This window comes from Taudactylus pleione, unplaced genomic scaffold (genome assembly GCF_031769625.1).
Source record: "Taudactylus pleione unplaced genomic scaffold, aTauple2 ptg001274l, whole genome shotgun sequence".
Taxonomy (NCBI): domain Eukaryota; kingdom Metazoa; phylum Chordata; class Amphibia; order Anura; family Myobatrachidae; genus Taudactylus; species Taudactylus pleione.
Genome location: NW_028285674.1, coordinates 1,553,755 through 1,568,928, shown reverse-complemented (window position 1 = coordinate 1,568,928; position 15,174 = coordinate 1,553,755).

Sequence of the window (15,174 nt, the reverse complement as noted above, 5' to 3'; positions counted from 1 at the left end):
GTGGCTCGGTTAACCAAGTCTCTAGACACCCTAGTACAGGTAATGGGTACAGTGGTGTCTGCACCCTCCACTTCCTACCAAAGACCGACACAAAAGAATTCCTCATAACAGAGGATACTGAGGGTGAATTGGTGGAACGTACTACTCAGGAAATAGAGGCCACCTCTCCTGGGGTGGAATATCTAAATTTGGTGGTCACAAAAATCCTCAATTTACCTGAGGATATAATTCCTGCATCCCAGGAGTGTGAATTATTTCATGAACAACCAGAGCTCAGCTGTTTTTCCGTTCTCACAACAACTTCAATGGCAGCTCTCAGTGGCCTGAAAACAACCGGATAAGCGGTTACAAATTCCACGTCAGTTTCCATCTAGCTATCCTTTATCCATGATAGAAAAGTGGGAAACACCTCCTCCTGTATATGCATCTGTCTCCCGTCTCTATAAGAAAACAGCAATCCCAGTACCGGGAGCTACAGTACTTACAGACCCTTCGGATCATAAGTTGGAGACAACACTAAGATCTATTTATACTGCAGTGGGTGCTCAGCTAAGACCCACCCTTGTTACTGCTTGAGTTAACAAGGCTGTAGTTTGCTGGGCTGACCAGTTGATTACAACTAGAATAGAGGGTGGTCTTAGTGCAGGTTTGCTGGTTGTGGCGGCAGTGCGGGGGTGCCAGCAGTGTCCTCAGTGCAGGTTTGCTAACTGCTGGCGGTGTCCTCAGTATATGGAATGGCAGTGCTGGCAGTGTTCTCAGTGAAGGGTACCTAGAGCCGGCCCTAGCCAATTTGGTGCCCTAGGCAAGATTTTGGCTGGTGCCCCCTAGCGCATATATCTAAAGATGTACAGTATAGATAGATATTATATTGTTTAAGACCAGCCATAAGGAAATAAGGAAATGTTATATATAAAAGATGGGTGTCAAGTCCCTGAAGCGTTGGCAATAAAGGACTTTTATACTTGATTTGCACAAGCCTGGCGAGTGCCGCATTTTTGTTGTTCCACATATATATATATATATATATATATATATACACATACACAATATTACATGATACTATTGGCTGCTTCATGAACTGTGGAATACTACCTCTATCTTTCATTCAGATAAGCTACTTTTTAATATCAAATCATTTGATTGTTTTTTATGTTATATATGTCTGAACTTTTATATTAACTTTTTTGGTACTCTATTTACTCTATTTTTATTATTGTACTTTAATAAATTGCTTTATTTTTATTTAACTTATTGCACTAGCACTTTTTTGTAATACTCACCTGCCAGGAGCAATTCTAATAATGTTATGAATTTTTATATATTACTATTTAATTATTCAAGTTCACCTGGCATATACCTAAAACACTAGAAGTATTCAGATTGCAGAATTTATTTAATACATTTAGCCAACTTGTCGCCCAATTGTGAATTTACACTTTACATAAATATATATATAAATATATATACACACAGTATACATACACACAGACACAAACACACATTACATATACAAATATACACACAGTGGTATAATATATAATTATACACAAAGAACAGTATGTGTGTGTGTGTGTATGTATGTTCCTGAAGACGGGGTCTCCGTATCCCAAAACGTCGAAATAATTAAACACTCTTTGTGAAGTCTCCTGAGTGCCGCTGTACCTATTGTGGACTATATATATATATATATATATATATATATATATTAGGGGTGAGCGGGATCGGATTTCTGAAATCCGAACCCCCCGAGCCCCCCCGATCCGAGTCCGATCCGAGTCAGGCTCGACTTTTCCCACCTGACTCGGATCTGAAATCGAGGCAAAACGTCATCATTCCGCCTTCCGAGTCTTGCGGGTTTTGGATCCTATATAAAGGTACCCGCGTCGGCGCCATTTTCTCACTCAGCTGTGGACAGTGAAGAGGGAGGGTGGGAGTTAGGGCTGGATGGGCTGTGTAGTGTAGTGTAGTATAGTGCTGCTGTTGTCCACTACTTCAAAGTCCATAGGGGCTGGCTGTGTTGTGCTGTGCTGCTGTTGTTAATAGGGGCTGTGTCCACTACTTCAAAGTCCATAGGGGCTGGCTGGACTGTGTTGTGCAGTCAGTTCTCCATAGGGGCTGTGTCCACTGAAAGTCCTGTGCAGTGTCCCAGTCCTAAAGGGGTGCTGTAGTGTTGTCCAGGGGGTGCTCTGTCCATCAGGGGTGCTCCCCCCAAGTGCTAAAAAAATAATATATTTTCTGTGTTTGTGAATTGTGTGCGCAGTAGCCGCATGTGCATCAACAAAGTAGGGCCAAGCGTGCGCCTGTGTCATAAGTAAAGGGCCGGCTGGCTTGACCATTAAAGGGTGCTGTAACCCCCAAAGTACACTCCAGTCCAAACCAAAAAAATATATATTTTCTGTGTTTGTGAATTGTGTGCGCAGTAGCCGCACGTGCATCAACAAAGTAGTGCCAAGCGTGCGCCTGTGTCATAAGTAAAGGGCCGGCTGGCTTGACCATTAAAGGGTGCTGTAACCCCCAAAGTACACTCCAGTCAAAACCAAAAAAAAAATTATTTTCTGTGTTTGTGAATTGTGTGCGCAGTAGCCGCACGTGCATCAACAAAGTAGTGCCAAGCGTGCCCCTGTGTCATAAGTAAAGGGCCGGCTGGCTTGACCATTAAAGGGTGCTGTAACCCCCAAAGTACACTCCAGTCCAAACCAAAAAAATATATATTTTCTGTGTTTGTGAATTGTTTTGCGCAGTAGCCGCACGTGCATCAACAAAGTAGTGCCAAGCGTGCGCCTGTGTCATAAGTAAAGGGCCAGCTGGCTTGACCGTTAAAGGGTGCTGTAACCCCCAAAGTACACTCCAGTCCAAACCAAAAACAAAATTATGTTCTGTGTTTGTGAATTGTGTGCGCAGTAGCCGCACGTGCATCAACAAAGTAGTGCCAAGTGTGCGCCTGTGTCATAAGTAAAGGGCCGGCTGGCTTGACCGTTAAAGGGTGCTGTAACCCCCAAAGTACACTCCAGTCCAAACCAAAAAAATATATATTTTCTGTGTTTGTGTGACTTGTGTGCACTGTGGCTGCACGTGCATCAACAAAGGAGCAGCGCGAAGCGTGCGCCTGTGTCCCATAAGTAAAGAGCCGGCTGGCTCATTTCTTAAAGGGTGGTGTAACCCACAAAGAGCACTACTCTCCAGCAAAAATAAAAAAATATTTTCAGTGTTTGTGTGCGCTTTAGCCGCACGTATATATCAATATAACATAAATGGAGGACCAAACTTTCTCCGATAAAAATAAAATAGGGAAAGATCAAGAACCACTTCCTCCTAGTGCTGTTGCTGCTGCTGGGAGTTGTTCATCATCCCAGAGAGGAAGTAGGAACATCACTACTTTTACTAAACAATTGACCCTCCAACAGTCCCTAGCGATGAGGATGAAGTGCGACAGCAGTCATCCTGAAGCAAAACGTATAACTGAGGCCTTGACTGCTATGTTGGTGTTAGACGTGCGTCCGGTATCCGCCATTAGTGCAGTGGGATTTAGACAATTGATGGAGGTAGAGTGTCCCCGGTTCCAAATCCCGTCTAGATTCCACCTGCATCCTCAAAGCAGCAGCGACAAGCGTGCGTCTGTCTGTTAAAGGGTGGTGACACCCTCAAAGTGTGGTACACAAACAATAAAAATTTTGTTCTTTTTTTTTGCTGTCTTTGTGAAATGTGTGGGCTGTAGCCGCACCTGCATCCTTAAAGCAGCAGCGACAAGCGTGCGTCTGTCTGTTAAAGGGTGGTGACACCCTCAAAGTGTGCTACACAAACAATAAAAATATTGTTCTTTTTTTTTCTGTCTTTGTGAAATGTGTGGGCTGTAGCCGCACCTGCATCCTTAAAGCAGCAGCGACAAGCGTGTGTCTGTCTGTTAAAGAGTGGTGACACCCTCAAAGTGTGCTACACAAACAATAAAAATATTGTTCTTTTTTTTTCGGTCTTTGTGAAATGTGTGGGCTGTAGCTGCACCTGCATCCTTAAAGCAGCAGCGACAAGCGTGTGTCTATCTGTTAAATGGTGGTGACACCCTCAAAGTGTGCTACACAAACAATAAAAATATTGTTCTTTTTTTTTCTGTCTTTGTGAAATGTGTGGGCTGTAGCCGCACCTGCATCCTTAAAGCAGCTGCGACAAGCGTGTGTCTGTCTGTTAAAGGGTGGTGACACCCTCAAAGTGTGCTACACAAACAATAAAAATATTGTTCTTTTTTTTTCTGTCTTTGTGAAATGTGTGGGCTGTAGCCGCACCTGCATCCTTAAAGCAGCAGCGACAAGCGTGCGTCTGTCTGTTAAAGGGTGGTGACACCCTCAAAGTGTGGTACACAAACAATAAAAATATTGTTCTTTTTTTTCTGTCTTTGTGAAATGTGTGGGCTGTAGCCGCACCTGCATCCTTAAAGCAGCAGCGACAAGCGTGCATCTGTCTGTTAAAGGGTGGTGACACCCTCAAAGTGTGCTACACAAACAATAAAAATATTGTTCTTTTTTTTTCTGTCTTTGTGAATTGTGTGGGCTGTAGCCGCACTTGCATCCTTAAAGCAGCAGCGACAAGCGTGTGTCTGTCTGTTAAAGGGTGGTGACACCCTCAAAGTGTGCTACACAAACAATAAAAATATTGTTCTTTTTTTTTCTGTCTTTGTGAAATGTGTGGGCTGTAGCCGCACCTGCATCCTTAAAGCAGCAGCGACAAGCGTGCGTCTGTCTGTTAAAGGGTGGTGACACCCTCAAAGTGTGCTACACAAACAATAAAAATATTGATCTTTTTTTTTCTGTCTTTGTGAATTGTGTGGGCTGTAGCCGCACTTGCATCCTCAAAGCAGCAGCGACAAGCGTGCGTCTGTCTGTTAAAGGGTGGTGTAACTCTCAAAGTGCTCCAAAAATTAAAAAACTTTTTTTTTAATGTGTTTGTGACTTGTGTGCGATGTAGCCGCACTTGCATCTTCAAAGCAGCAGCGACAAGCGTGCGTCTGTCTGTTAAATGGTGGTGTAACCCTCAAACTGCGTTCCACAAACAATAAAAATATTGTTCTTTTTTTTCTGTCTTTGTGAATTGTGTGGGCTGTAGCCGCACTTGCATCCTCAAAGCAGCAGCGACAAGCGTGCGTCTGTCTGTTAAAGGATTACATCGGTGACAGCATCCAAGTAGGCATGTCAGACAGTCCGTACCTCTACTGGCAGGAAAAAGAAGCAATTTGGAGGTCCCTGTACAAACTGGCTCTATTTTACCTGAGTTGCCCCCCTCCAGTGTGTACTCCGAAAGAGTGTTTAGTGCAGCCGGGAACCTTGTCAGCGAAAGGCGTAGGAGGTTGCTTCCACAAAATGTGGAGAAGATGATGTTCATAAAATGAATTATCAACTCTTCCAGGGAGACCAGCCCCCAGAACGTACAGAGGGACCTGTGGTTGTGGATTCCAGCTGGGGTGAATTAATACTCTGTGAGGATGAGGATGTACACACTGAAGAGGGTGAGGAATCGGTGGATGAGGAGGATGAGGATGACATCTTGCCTCCGTAGAGCCAGTTCGTGCAGGGACAGATTAATTGCCAGCTTGTTTAGTGGGGGCCCAAACGAACCAATCATTTCAGCCACAGTTGTGTGGCAGACCCTGGTGCTGAAATGATTGGTTTCTTAATGTGTGCATGTCCTGTTTATACAACATAAGGGTGGGTGGGAGGGCCCAAGGACAATTCCATCTTGCACCTCTTTTTTTTCTTTACATTATGTACAGTTTGGGGCCTAGATTTTCAAACTGCCATCCTGTCTGCCACTGCAGTTTCACGCCTAGATGGGTCACGTGTTTGTGCCGCCCACTCGTGTCGCTTAGCATAGTCATCCAGCTACCTCGGTGCAACCTTTTGGACATAAAAACACTATTGTGAGGTGTGAGGTGTTCAGAATAGACTGGAAATGAGTGGAAATTAAGGTTATTGAGGTTAATAATAGCATAGGAGCAGAAAAACCAACAAATTCTGTGATTTTAGCTGTTTTTATGCTTTTTTTCAAAAAAATACAGATCGAAAATACAAAACTCAGAACCCAAAACACGGAAGGGTGGTTTTGGCAAAACCAATCCAGATCCAAAACACGAAGAAAGATCCAGATCCAAAACCAAAACACTAAAAGTGGCCGGTGCACACCCCTAATATATATATATATATATATATTAGGGGTGTGCACCGGCCACCTTTCGTGTTTTGTGTTTTGGTTTTGGATCTGGATCTTTCTTCGTGTTTTGGATCTGGATTGATTTTGCCAAAACCACCCTTCCGTGTTTTGGGTTCTGGGTTTTGTGTTTTGGATCTGTATTTTTTTTAAAAAAAGCATAAAAACAGCTAAAATCACAGAATTTGTAGGTTTTTCTGCTCCTATGCTATTATTAACCTCAATAACCTTAATTTCCACTAATTTCCAGTCTATTCTGAACACCTCACACCTCACAATAGTGTTTTTATGTCCAAAAGGTTGCACCGAGGTAGCTGGATGACTATGCTAAGCGACACGAGTGGGCGGCACAAACACGTGACCTATCTAGGCGTGATACTGCAGTGGCAGACAGGATGGCAGTTTGAAAAACTAGGCCCCAAACTGTACATAAAGCAAAGAAAAAAAAGAGGTGCAAGGGAATTGTCCTTGGGCCCTCCCACCCACCCATATGTTGTATAAACAGGACATGCACACTTTAACAAAGAAATCATTTCAGCGCCAGGGTCTGCCACACGACTGTGGCAGAAATGATTGGTTCGTTTGGGCCCCCACAAAACAAGCTGGCAATTAATCTGTCCCTGCACAAACTGGATCTACGGAGGCAAGATGTCATCCTCATCCTCCTCATCCACCAATTCCTCACCCTCTTCAGTGTGTACATCCTCATCCTCACAAAGTATTAACTCGTCCCCACTTGAATCCACCACCACAGGTCCCTCTGTACGTTCTGGAGGCTGGTCTCCCTGGAAGAGCTGATAATTCATTTTGATGAACATCATCTTCTCCACAGTCTGTGGAAGCAACCTCCTACGCCTTTCGCTGACAAGGTTCCCGGCTGCACTAAACACTCTTTCGGAGTACACACTGGAGGGGGGCAACTCAGGTAAAATAGAGCCAGTTTGTACAGGGGCCTCCAAATTGCCTCTTTTTCCTGCCAGTACAGATATGGACTGTCTGACATGCCTACTTGGATGCTGTCACCGATGTAATCCTCCACCATTCTGTCAATGGTGACAGTATCATATGCAGTGACAGTAGACATACAAAAATGGCAGCTGCTCAATCAATCTAGCAGTACTAATCAGGTGCATGAAAGGGAGGGGTCAGACTAAGTAGAAAAAGGAGGGGGATTTAACCCCCTATTGTACCTCAGCACACTGAATAATACCTGCAACAATATATGAAGACTATATGGTCATAGAAATTCAGAGATATTAGCTGCATGCATTTGCAAATACATGGGAGGCTGCTGGGCCACGTCACGGCTTCTCTGTTAACAGCAGTCCCTAACACTAAGGGGTTCACGTCCGGGGCGCAGTGCACCCCAAAAAACGTCCAGCCCAGGACCCCCCCAGGGCATCACACGAAAATGGAAAAAGAGTGACAGTGCAGTGTAAAGTATAGCTGTGTGTGAGTAATCATTAAGTGTGGAATGAGAGGTTAAAATATATGTGAAAAGATACATGAATAATAAACAAACATAAAAGGTGATGTGAAAAGCAACTATGTGTATTAAGTGGTGATGCCCTGAGGAGGCCCAGCCAGACCAGTCCCAGGGGCCCTACGCCCAAACGCTCACCCCAAATGTAAAATATACCAATTATAAGGCCTCATGATAAAGGCACATATATAATTTTGTCAAATGTAAGGCCTCATGATAAAGGCACATACATAAATGCATCCAAATTGAGAGCCAGCTTACCTGGGAGTCACCCCTGGGAACTCCAACTAGCACTACTAGAACCAGCATGCCCTACTAATGCTGGCTCCTTCATGCAACTCATAACAAACAAACAAAAATGGCAGCTGCTCAATCAATCTAGCAGTACTAATCAGGTGCATGAAAGGGAGGGGTCAAACTAAGTAGAAAAAGGAGGGGGATTTAACCCCCTATTGTACCTCAGCACACTGAATAATACCTGCAACAATATATGAAGACTATATGGTCATAGAAATTCAGAGATATTAGTTGCATGCATTTGCAAATACATGGGAGGCTGCTGGGCCACGTCACGGCTTCTCTGTTACCAGCAGTCCCTAACACTAAGGGGTTCACGTCCGGGGTGCAGTGCACCCCAAAAAACGTCCAGCCCAGGACCCCCCCAGGGCATCACACGAAAATGGAAAAAGAGTGACAGTGCAGTGTAAAGTATAGCTGTGTGTGAGTAATCATTAAGTGTGGAATGAGAGGTTAAAATATATGTGAAAAGATACATGAATAATAAACAAACATAAAAGGTGATGTGAAAAGCAACTATGTGTATTAAGTGGTGATGCCCTGAGGAGGCCCAGCCAGACCAATCCCAGGGGCCCTACGCCCAAACGCTCACCCCAAATGTAAAATATACCAATTATAAGGCCTCATGATAAAGGCACATATATAATTTTGTCAAATGTAAGGCCTCATGATAAAGGCACATACATAAATGCATCCAAATTGAGAGCCAGCTTACCTGGGAGTCACACCTGGGAACTCCAACTAGCACTACTAGAACCAGCATGCCCTACTAATGCTGGCTCCTTCAGCAGCCTCCCATGTATTTGCAAATGCATGCAACTAATATCTCTGAATTTCTATGACCATATAGTCTTCATATATTGTTGCAGGTATTATTCAGTGTGCTGAGGTACAATAGGGGGTTAAATCCCCCTCCTTTTTCTACGTGACAGTAGACATGTCAGAAATTGTTGCCAGGTCCTTCAGTCCGGACCAGATGTCCAAACTTGGTCCTGCCTGCCCTGCATCACCGCCAGCGGGTTGCTTAGGATACCTAAGTTTTTTCCTGGCAGCCCCAGTTGCGGGAGAAAATGAAGGAGCTGTTGACGTGTCACGTTCCACTTCAGCTGACAGTGTGTTCACCAGCAGGTCTTTGCACCTCTGCAGGCTTGTGTCGGCCGGAAAGAGAGACACCACATAGGCTTTAAACCTAGGATCGAGCACGGTGGCCAAAATGAAGTGGTCTGATTTCAACAGATTGACCACCCTGGAATCCTAGCAAAGCGAATGAAGGGCTTCATCCACAAGTCCCACATGCCGAGCGGAATCGCTCCGTCTTAGCTCCTCCTTCACTTTCTCCAGCTGCTTCTGCAAAAGCCTGATGAGGGGAATGACCTGACTCAAGCTGGCAGTGTCTGAACTGACTTCACGTGTGGCAAGTTCGAAGGTCTGGAGAACCTTGCACAACACGGAAATCATTCTCCACTGCACTTGAGTCAGGTGCATACCCCCTCCTTTGCCTATGTCATAGGTGGATGTATAGGCTTGAATGGCCTTTTGCTGCTCCTCCATCCTCTGAAGCATATAGAGGGTTGAGTTCCACCGCGTCACAACCTCTTGCTTCAAGTGATGGCGGGGCAGGTTCAAGAGTGTTTGCTGGCGCTCCAGTCTTCGGCAAGCAGTCGCTGAATGGCGAAAGTGGCCAGAAATTTTTCGGGCCACCCAAAGCGTCTCCTGCACGCCCCTGTCGCTTTTCAGAAAATTCTGCACCACCAAGTTTATTGTGTGAGCAAAACATGGGACGTGCTGGAATTTCCCCAGATGTAATGCCCACACAATATTGGTGGCGTTGTCAGATATCACAAATCCCCAGGAGAGTCTAAGTGGGGTAAGCCACTGGGCGATGATTTCCCTCAGTTTCTCTAAGAGGTTGTCGGCAGTGTGCCTCTTACTGAAACCGGTGATACACAGCGTAGCCTGCCTTGGAACGAGCTGGCGTTTCTGAGATGCTGCGACTGGTGACGCTGCTGCTGTTGCTGCGTAAGATGATACATCTACCCAGTGGGCTGTCACAGTCATATAGTCCTTAGTCTGCCCTGTTCCACTTGTCTACATGTCCGTGGTTAAGTGGACATTGGGTACAACGGCATTTTTAAGGACACTGAGGACACTTTTTCTGACGTTTCTGTACAGTCTCGGTATCGCCTGCCTAGTGAAGTGGAATCTAGACGGGATTTGGAACCGGTGACACACTACCTCCATCAATTGTCTAAATCCCACTGCACTAATGGCGGATACCGGACGCACGTCTAACACCAACATAGCAGTCAAGGCCTCAGTTATACGTTTTGCTTCAGGATGACTGCTGTCGTACTTCATCCTCCTCGATAAGGACTGTTGGAGGGTCAATTGTTTAGTAAAAGTAGTGGTGTTCCTACTTCCTCTCTGGGATGATGAACGACTCCCAGCAGCAGCAAGAGCAGCAGTGGCAGCAGGAGGCGTAGCAATGCAGGATCCTCCGGAGGAATCCCGGATAGGAGAGTCAGTCATGCCAGTGACATGGCCTGCAGGACTACTTCCGATCCTGACTAAGGAGGAAATAGACGAGGAGGGAGTTGACGGTGTGGTTTGCAGGCGCTTGGATACAACAGGACAAAGGGATTTAGGTGTCCCTGGACTGCTTATGGTCTTAGCCAAAGTTTCTGAACTTGACAGTAACTTATTATGAATGCGCTGCAGGTGCCGTATAAGGGAGGATGTTCCTAGGTGGTTAACATCCCTACCCCTACTTATTCCACCTTTACATAAGGTACATATGGCAAGACAGTTGTTGTCCGGATTTGGATAGAAATATTGCCAGACCAAAGAGGTGGAATGTTTGGTCTTCTGCCCAGGCATGACCGTAATGGGCTTTTTCATCCCACGGACAACAACTGTCTCCCCCGGAGCCTGATTTAAACAAACCACATCACCATCAGAAGCCTCCTCGCCAACTTCCTCCTCAGCGCCAGCTACACCAGTATCCTCATCCTGTTGTACTTCAACAGTGAAATCTTCAATTTGCATATCAGCAAGTGGACTGTGGGTGCTCCTTTCAGCACTTGCAGGGGGCGTGCAAATGGTGGAAAGAGCCACCTCTTCCCGTCCAGTGCTGGGAAGGTCAGGCATCGCAACCACCACCACACTTGGACTCTCCTTGGGGATTTGTGATATCTTCTTAGAAAGCACAGTTCTTCGCTGTGCTTTTGCCAGCTTAACTCTTTTGATTTTTTTAGTGGGAGGAGGGCTTCCATCGTCATGTGAAGCTGAACCACTAGTCATGAACATACTAGGGATCGACCTTAGCCGTTCCTTGCCACTCCGTGTCGTAAATGGCATATTGGCAAGTTTACGTTTCTCTTCAGCTGATTTAAATGTTTTTTTCAAGGTCATTTTCCTGAACTTTGTCATTTGGGATTGTATGTGCCCTCTATTATGACATTGGGCATCGGCCTTGGCAGACGACGTTGATGGCATGTTATCGTCTATGTCAGGACGAGTGGCAGCAGCTTCAGCACTAGGAGGAAGTGGTTCTTGATCTTTCTCTATTTTATTTTTATCGGAGAAAGTTTGGTCCTCCATTTATGCGGCTAAACACAGAAAATATTTTTTTATTTTTGCTGGAGAGTAGTGTACTTTGTGGGTTACACCAGCCTTTAAGAAATGAGCCAGCCGGCTCTTTACTTATGGGACACAGGCGCACGCTTGGCGCTGCTCCTTTGTTGATGCACGTGCGGCTACTGCGCACACAATTCACAAACACAGAAAATATATATTTTTTTGGTTTGGAGTGTACTTTGGGGGTTACAGCACCCTTTAACGGTCAAGCCAGCCGGCCCTTTACTTATGACACAGGCGCACGCTTGGCACTACTTTGTTGATGCACGTGCGGCTACTGCGCACACAATTCACAAACAGAAAATATTTTTTTTTTGGTTTGGACTGGAGTGTACTTTGGGGGTTACAGAGCCCTTTAACGGTCAAGCCAGCCGGCCCTTTACTTATGACACAGGCGCACGCTTGGCACTACTTTGTTGATGCACGTGCGGCTACTGCGCACACAATTCACAAACAGAAAATAATTTTTTTTTTGGTTTGGACTGGAGTGTACTTTGGGGGTTACAGCACCCTTTAACGGTCAAGCCAGCCGGCCCTTTACTTATGACACAGGCGCACGCTTGGCACTACTTTGTTGATGCACGTGCGGCTACTGCGCACACAATTCACAAACACAGAAAATAATTTTTTTTTTGGTTTGGACTGGAGTGTACTTTGGGGGTTACAGCACCCTTTAACGGTCAAGCCAGCCGGCCCTTTACTTATGACACAGGCGCACGCTTGGCACTACTTTGTTGATGCACGTGCGGCTACTGCGCACACAATTCACAAACAGAGAAAATAATTTTTTTTGGTTTGTACTGGAGTGTACTTTGGGGGTTACAGCACCCTTTAACGGTCAAGCCAGCCGGCCCTTTACTTATGACCCAGGCGCACGCTTGGCACTACTTTGTTGATGCACGTGTGGCTACTGCGCACACAATTCACAAACACAGAAAATAATTTTTTTTTTGTTTGGACTGGAGTGTACTTTGGGGGTTACAGCATCCTTTAACGGTCAAGCCAACCGGCCCTTTACTTATGACACAGGCGCACGCTTGGCACTACTTTGTTGATGCACGTGCGGCTACTGCGCACACAATTCACAAACACAGAAAATAATTTTTTTTTTGGTTTGGACTGGAGTGTACTTTGGGGGTTACAGCACCCTTTAACGGTCAAGCCAGCTGGCCCTTTACTTATGACACAGGCGCACGCTTGGCACTACTTTGTTGATGCACGTGCGGCTACTGCGCACACAATTCACAAACACACAAAAAATATTACTTTTTTAGCACTTGGGGGGAGCACCCCTGATGAACAGAGCACCCCCTGGACAACACTACAGCACCCCTTTAGGACTGGGACACTGCACAGGACTTTGGAATGGACACAGCCCCTATGGAGAACTAACTGCACAACACAGTGCAGCCAGCCCCTATGGACTTTGAAGTAGTGGACAACAGCAGCACAGCGCAGCACAGCATAGCACAACACTACTCTGCACTACACTACACTACACAGCCCAGCCAGCCCTAACTCCCACCCTCCCTCTTCACTGTCCACAGCCGAGTGAGAAAATGGCGCCGACGCGGGTACCTTATATAGGATCCAAAACCCGCGAGACTCGGAAGGCGGGATGATGACGTTTTGCCTCGATTTCAGATACGAGTCAGGCGGGAAAAGTCGAGCCTGACTCGGATCGGCCTTGGATCGGGGGGGCTCGGGGGGGGTTCGGATTTCAGAAATCCGAACCCGCTCACCCCTAATATATATATAATATATATATATATATAATTAGTCCTGGAACACATATACTAACCCTCAAGGGTAGAAATACAAGATAAGGGGAGGATGGGGGGGTGGAAACAAAGGCATATTGGGAAACAGAAAGACGGTTTAGAGCACAGCAAAGGAACATCAAATGAGACAGATAACTATAAACATAGGGATGGACAGAGACAGGTAGTGATAGAATCATATACACTGGGAGAGGGGGTATATAAACACATACCTACTTATTTAATGATAGCAGCACAGGGAGGAGGTGGAGCAGAGATGCCCAGGAAGTGCACTGACAGCAGCAGTGCAAAACAAGGCAGCTACCAGCCTGCCACGATCCTCACAGGAATCCCAGGGGGAGTGGTCAGCAGACTGCTGATGCCTGCCCCAGGAAAGTGAGCACCCAGTCAGCAGAGAGAGGTCAGGGGGCACGGCATGTGCACCTTACATCCACCAGAAGAGCTGTTCTACTTTCCCTACCCATACATTCACACATATCCCACACACCACTTACCTGGTTCTGGAGATTATGGGGCAGTCATGGCCACAGAAAGGAGGGGTAGAGAAGTTTGAAGAAGACTGGTCGCACAAGATGGCCACTGCGAGGAGGGGAGTGAGGTTGACAGAGGAGGTGCCGGTCTGTAATGGAGTTCAGCTCGTTGGTGGCTGGTCTCATTGGAGGCGCCAGCGGCAGCCATTGAAGCTTAGTACTGGCTAATAAGGGATGGCCCCAGTAATCCTGGACTGCATGAACTGCCAGTGGGGTGGGCAAGTGGGAAGTTTCAGTGGGCAGGTATTAGGCAGCCGGTGACAGCCATCAGCCAGGCTGTAATAGGAATTTTTCTTTTTTATCTCCAACAGCCCTGCACTGTGGACATATTCTGACCTGGCTGTCAGTGACTTTCATCACAGTCACTTGATCAGTCACTCTGACTCCTGTGCTGCCTGATTGGAGCTGAGCTCCGATCGCGGTTGCAGCGCATGGGGGGAGATGCAGAGCCGTGGAATGCACCCAGGCATTCCAGAAGCCCTAGGCATTTGCTTAGAATGCCTATGCCTAGGGCCGGCTCTGAGGGTACCAGCAGTGTCGGCAGAGCGGGGGTGCCAGCGGTGTCCTCATTGCAGGTTTGATGACTGTGTCGGCAGTGCAGGGGTGTTCTCAATGCAAGGTGCTGGCGGTGTCGGCAGAGCGGGTGCCAGCGGTGTCCTCATTGCAGGTTTGCTGACTATGTCGGCAGTGCAGGGGTGTTCTCAATGCAGGGTGCCGGCGGTGTCGGCAGAGCAGAGGTGCCAGCGGTGTCCTCAGTGCAGGTTTGCTGATTGTGTTGGCAGTGCAGGGGTGCTGGTAGTGTCCTCCTTGTGGGAGTGTCGGCAGTGTGGGGGTTGCTGACGGTGTCCTCAGTACATTGGGCAGCAGGGCAGGAGTGTCGGCAGCGGTGGTGTCGGCAGCGGGGGATGCTGCCAGAGGGGGTGCCAGCAGTGTCAGGCGGCGGGGGATGGCGGACGCCATCTTTTTTTTTTTCTCCTTTCTAGTGTTTTCAGTGGGGTTAACGCTGATTGGCTGAGAGCCGTGACAGATGGCTCTCTCAGCCAATCAGCATTAAGCCCGCTGAAAGCAAAACCTCGCGACTTGACAGAGGGGTCGTGAGGTTTTGCCTCGGGTCAAGGATCCGGGGCAGGCAGGGAGATCCGAGCAGCGCTCGGATCGCCCCGGTTACCCGAAATTCTGGTGGGTCCGGTTCTCAGGGAACCGGACCCGCTCATCTCTTGTTTTTACAGGAGTTGTGTTTATGGACTTCACCACA